The sequence below is a fragment of the Mus caroli genome, chromosome 16, assembly GCF_900094665.2.
Source record: "Mus caroli chromosome 16, CAROLI_EIJ_v1.1, whole genome shotgun sequence".
NCBI classification, from domain to species: domain Eukaryota; kingdom Metazoa; phylum Chordata; class Mammalia; order Rodentia; family Muridae; genus Mus; species Mus caroli.
The window spans coordinates 1,554,647-1,561,180 of NC_034585.1; the positions used below are offsets into that span (position 1 = coordinate 1,554,647).

A 6,534-nucleotide genomic window follows, 5' to 3' on the forward strand; every position below is an offset into this window, starting at 1 on the left:
GCAGGACTGACCACTCACAACAGGTTACCCTCTCCATCCTAGAATCTCCAGGTCCATCTCCTCATAGCACTCAAGCTGCTTCACATCTCTTTCTCTCCCATCTGACTAGCACATACTCACACACTGTGGTGGCTCCTGCTGCAGGCTGGCCATGTGGCTGGGGTGTGTGTGTCCCTGGATGACATTCTCCATCTGCTCTGTGTGGCATGATGACAAGTGGTGTCTATAGCCTGCCTGTGCCATGTCCTGGAGGGCAGGTCTGTGGGTGGCATGGCAGTCTGCAGGTCTGTCTGTCTTCCTCTTCCCGTGCTGCCCTGCCTGGATTTGATTTGATTTGATTTTTATATGTACTAGGCATAAAACAGCTTTGGCCACCAAGCTAGGCATGAAGCTAGGATGAACAATGGACTGCCATCTGCTCTGCCCCTGACTGGTATAAGAACACCACCACCACCAAGGGTTCTCTTTGCCCATAGCCAGGGTGGTCAAGGCCTCTCTTTTACCCCCTCAGACTGGGTTCATTGCAAGGCACATCAGATCGAGCCCTCCATCATCAGTAGAGGCAATAACCCTGCCCACGTGGCAGCCCATTAAGTGATGGCAGCCTGTCAAGCTGCTCCTTTCTCCCTTACAGCTCACCCCGCCTCCTCTATATGACCCCTGCCTTTCCCACTCACCAAGTTATATAGGTCTGAAGTTATGGCAGCCTAAGAAAGTGTGTTAAGGTAAATAAATACAAGTTATGAAGGTCTGAGATGTGAAAGCTTAGTTGTGAAGTCTGTAAATGCGAGTTATAAAAAAGTGCTTTGCGGTCTGAAGATACGGAAGCTTAAGGAAGTTGTGAGGGTTTGACACAGTGATTTGAGGGATGAGTCTGCAAAGTAATTTAAACTATATGAAACATTTCAGATTTCTTTCTCTATGCTATTGTTACACTAAAACTTCAAAAGTTCATAATTTTAACATTTATCAGTAGCATTCTGATAAGCTATTAATCTAACCCTAATAAAATACTACTATTACCATAGTTACAAACTTAAGAATTTAAATTTCCTTTGCTTGTCTTTTAAAAATAGACTTTAAAATGCTTCAGTGTGCTACACTCTGCCCAATCCATATATCCATCTCTATGGAAAAAATGTTAATGCTTTTAACCCAAAGTCATTTTTAGATTCCCAAACTTTTTTTTTTAAAGGCTCCATCATTTATTATGAGATACAAAACATCAAGTGACAGCTGGGTTTGGTGGCACATTTTTTACATTACAGCAGTCAGTCAGAGGTGAGAAGATCTCTTTAAGAGTTCAAGGCCAGCCAAAGCCATATACTGAGACCCCATCTTAAACCAAAACCAAAACCAAAATACTCCTGAAACACCAAACCCCACAAAACTCCACAGTCCCTCAAACAAAAAGTCATGTGATTCTATGCATGATAGGTATTTTATAATTGTCAGCCTTACACAACTTAAAATAACCTTGAGATAGATTCTCAGTGGGTAATTGCCTAGATAGGTTGGCCTATGGGCATGCCAGTGAGGCATGACCTTGGAGGACACTATGGGAAGAGAGTAGGCATGCCCAAGATACTCGAGGGGGAACTCTCATGGCTTAGTGCAGCCCTCACAAGCAATCATATTAATCTTTAGCAATCAGGAATGAGGCATCTCAGACCATTTCCCATCATCACAATAGAATGCATGAAATGGGTAAATGGAGTTTATTTTGTTCATGGTTCTAGAGACTGGAGGGCTCAAGGACACAGTGACAGCTTCTGGTGAGAGGTTTGTTCTATGTCATTACATGGTAGAAAGTTCAAAGGGCACAAATAAATGCACAAAACCCATGATGAGATCAGAGGCAGCCTTGCTTTATGACAACCTGCCCTATGGAGAGTGATCCAGTGTTGAGAGCAGCACCAATCTGTTTAAAGAGGGTGTCCTAGACACCTTCCTCCATTGGCAAACTGGAGACCAACTCATGAGTTCTGGGGGATGTACCACAGTAATCGGTACGGGGGAAATCTTCCCTGTAGCTTACCTTGTACCAATTCAAGACAAAGTGAAGATTCCCAAACTTTTATGCTGACTCAAAGACATAAATCTACTGCACATTCTACAATATGAATTTCAGTACAGATTACAAACAATGGTAATGCTAATACGTTTAAAACTTTTATTTTTTAGAAACTTAAAAAATTCTTATAAGCTTTAGGAAGTCAACTTGAATCCACCTCTCACAGGTCAACCAACAGCCTAAATTCCCCCACCTGTCTATTCCTGAGGGTGGGATCTTTTCCCCTTTCCTTGGTCTTGGGACTCCCCTTCCCCAACTACTAAGACCAGGAACCTAAAAGTTTCAAATGTTCACCCAAGATAAAATTTTCCTCTAAACTCATTAACTTTACCTCTGTCTCTAGTCTATCTGTCCTTCCAGATCTCAAATCAACTACAAACTACTCCAGCAACTTGCCAGCCCCGGGTGTTCCCTTGGAATCTGTATGCTAGAAGCAAATAGCTTCAGAAGGCTCACAAAATAGCTTCAGAAGGCTCCAACACTGCTTAAGTTTCCCCAGAAGGCTGGGTAGAACCAAGACTTCAAATGAAACAGCCTTCTTATCCAGACCTTGACAAACATTCCAGTCTCATTGGGTCCAGATGAAATGATGGGACCAGTATCAGCAAAAGACATCTGGAAACAATGGCACTACTGGTCCAACACCCAATGACCCAATAATAAAACAAAAAGATGCGACTGGAGAGGCCTCTGAGGTAGGTCCAAGAATAGCAAGCATGGCAACAATGGATCTTGCCCTTTTCCCTTCTCTGTCCTTCCCTTGATAAAAACCATTAGATTACATGAAGCTAGTCCAACAAGCTTCATTCCCTTATCTGACCACTGACTCATCCTGAGACAAAACACTAAAGTAAGTCTAACAATCAAAATTCATTGTTTGGCTAGCATGTCCAATCAGGACTTACTAACTCTCCCTAGCACAGCCTTTCTCCCCCTTTCCCCTTAAAAAAGTCATTCTTGCAAAAAACATCCACTGCTACTGCTTGCTGTCTGCCTTTGCCCAATCCAGAGGCAGCACCCCCTGCTTGCCCCTTTAGGTTAATAAATCTCCTTTGTGCTGAGAATTTGATGTCTGGGGGTGTCCTCTCTACTGACTTGGAGGAGGCCAACCCTCACACATTTTCCAATTCATTTTATGAGGACACAGTTGCCCTGATACACAAACCACATAAAAACTCATCAAAGAGAATTACAGACCAATTTCTTTTACAAACATAGATGTAAAAAAATACTCAATAAAATACTTGCAAATCAATCCCAAGAGCACATCAAAAAGATCATCATCAACCATGATCAGGTAGGTTTCATCTTAGGGATGCAGGAATGTTTCAATATATGAAAATCAATAAATGTAACCTGCCATATAAATAAACTGAAAGAAAAAAAACACCCAATCTTCCTATTAGATGCTGAAAAGGTCTTTGACAAAATCTAACACCCTTTCTTGATAAAAGTCCTGGAGAGATTAGGGATACAAAGGACATACCTAAACATAATAAAGGCAATTTATAAAACGTTTATAGCCCACATCAAATGAAATGGAGAATAACTCAAAGAAATTCCACTAAAGTCAGGAACAGGACAGGTTGTCCACTCTCCCCATATCTATTCTATATAGTACTTACAGCTCTACATAGAGCAAGAAGGCGACTAACGGAGAGCAAGCAGATACAAACTGGAAAGGAAGAAGTCAAAGTATCTCTACTGGTAGATGATAGGATAGTATACATATGTGACCCTAAATTCTACCAGGGAACGTCTGCAGCTCATAAACACCTTCAATGAAGTGGCTAGATACAAGATTGACTATAAAAAAGTCAGTAACCTTCCTATATACAAATAACAGAGAGCTGAGAAAGAAATCAGGGAAACAACACCCTTCACAATAGCCACAAATTGTATAAAATATCTTGTGGTAACCAAGCAAATGAAAGACTTATATGACAAAAACTTCAAGACTTTGAAGGAAGAAATTGAAGAAGATATCAGAGGATAAAAAGATCTCCATGCTCATGGATTGGTAGGATCAACATAGGAAAAATGGCCGTCTTCCTAAAAGCAATCTACAGTGCAATCCCCATTAAAATTCCTACAGAATTCTTTAGAGACCTTAAAAGGACACTTCTCAACTTCATGTGGAAGACAAAAAACTCAGAATAGCTAAAATAGTCCTGAACGATAATAGAATTGCTGGAGATATCACCATGCATGGTTTCAAGTTGTGCTAGAGAGCTATAGTAGTAACTAATGGCATTGGCATACAAACACATATGGTGAAATATGGAACTAAAGACCAAGACATAAATTCATACACCCATGGACACCTGATTTTTGATAAAGAAACCAGAATTATACATTGAAACACCCCCCCCCCCAGCATTTTTAACAAATGGAGCTGGTCAAACTGGATGTCTACATGTAGAGGAATGCAAATAGATTTATACTTATCACCCTGCACAAAACTCAAGTCCAAGGATCACAGACCTCAACATAAAACCAGATATACTGAACCTGATAGAAGAGAAAGTAGGCAATAGCCTTGAACTAACTGACACAGGAGACAACTTTCTGAACAGAACCCAAAAAGCACAGGCACTAAAATCAATACTTGCTAAATGGGACCTCATGAGACTGAAAAGCTTCTGTAAGGCATAGGACACCGTCAATAGGGCAAAATGGCAGCTTACAGAGTGAGAAAATATTTTTTTTACCAACTCCCTATCTGATAAAGAATTAATATCCAAAATGTATAAAGAACTCAAGAAACTAGATATCAAAAACCCCCCAGACAATCCAATTAAATGGGTACTGATCTAAACAGAGAACTTTCAACAGAGGGGTCTCAAATGGCTGAGAAACACTTAAAGAAATATTCAACATCCTTAGCCATCAGGGGAATGCAAATAAAAACCAAGAGTCTATCTTACACCTGTCAGAATGGTTAAGATAAACAACACAAACTAATTCTGGTGAGGATGTGGAACACAGAGAACACTCCTCCATTACTGGTGGGAGTGCAAACTTGTGCAGGCAGTATGTTAATTAATACGGTTGTTCCTCAGAAGACTGGGACTTTTTCTACCTCAAAACCCACCTATACCACTATTGGGCATATAGCCCAAGGACACCCCATCCTGCCACAAGGACACTTGCTCAGCTCTGTCCATTGAGGCCTTATTCATAATAGACCAAAACTGGAAACAACCCAGATGTTTCTCAACTGAAGAATGGATAAAGAAAATATGATAATTTATACAATGAAGTATTACTCAACTATAAAAAAAAGACATGAAATTTGCAGGCAAGTGGATGAAATTTGTAAAAATCTTTCTGAGTGAGGTATCCCAGACTCAGAAAGACAAATGTGGTATGTATTTACTTATAGGTAGATATTAGTTGTTAAGTAAATGATAATCAAGCTACAGTCTGTAGACCCAGAGAGCTTAGGTAAAGTGGACTCTGGGAGGGATGGGTGGATCTCCTGGGGAAGGGGAAATAGAATAGATTTTGCAGGTGGACCTGGGACAGGTGGGGGCAGGAGGGATCAGGTGTGTATGTGGGAATAGGATGGATGGAGAGTGTGAGGAGACACAGTTAGGTTGGGGAGCATTTGGAGGGCACTGTGGAAACCTATTGCAGTGGAAACTTCCTGGAATCTATGAGGGTGATCTTAGTGAGGAGTCCTGGTAAGGAGGGAGATGGAGTCTGAACTGGCCATCCTTTGTAGCTAGGCAAGACTCCCAGTGGAAGAACTGGGTTGCATATGTTGAGTTGTTGGCTAAGGAAGTCCAATGGAGATCTCTAAACAACACAGGATGATGCTAGGACAGAGGGTTGCTCTCTGCAAACTGAGGACAACATCCACCTCTCAGATCCTTAGCCAGCACCATGTCTGTCTGCATGTTGCTGTTTCCAGCCATGATGATAATGGATTGAACCTCTGAAACTGTACGTCAGCACCAATTGAATGTTGGCTTTCAACATTCAATAAGGGCTTGAATTGAATGTTGGCTTTCAACATTCAACATTGAATAAGGGTTTCTGTGGCCATGGTGTTTCTTTACAGCAATGAAATCCTAACTAAGACACCCTATGCCTGGCTGTATAGCAGCTTTTGTGCCTTTCTACATCATGGCCTAACCTTCTCCTTCCCCTATATGTTTTTCTTCACTGTCACCATTTGCTTTCTGGAGTTCCTGTTTGTGAAGGTGACTGTAATCCAGGATAGAGTGCATCATGGAAGCAAAGGCTGAGAGAACAGTTGGAAGCTGGAGGCATTGTAGGAGAGTCCTTGGGAATCAGGGGAGACCAACAGCAAGATGGAGACTGGGCTGTTTTGTGTGCATTTGTATGGATCTCTCTCTCTCTCTCTCTCTCTCTCTCTCTCTCTCTCTCTCTCTCTCTCTCTCTCTCTGTGAATGTGAGTGCTTGTGCACATGAGCACACATATTTCTCTATCA

General features: G+C 41.5%; 1 non-coding gene across 1 annotated transcript; it reads right to left on the minus strand.

Annotated features, from left to right (window-relative positions):
- Nucleotides 1-341: 341 nt before the first annotated feature.
- Nucleotides 342-484, minus strand: LOC115029622. The gene has a single exon (XR_003835189.1). It is a non-coding gene; the product is annotated as a small nucleolar RNA SNORA48 (small nucleolar RNA).
- Between the last annotated feature and the right edge of the window lie 6,050 nt (nt 485-6,534).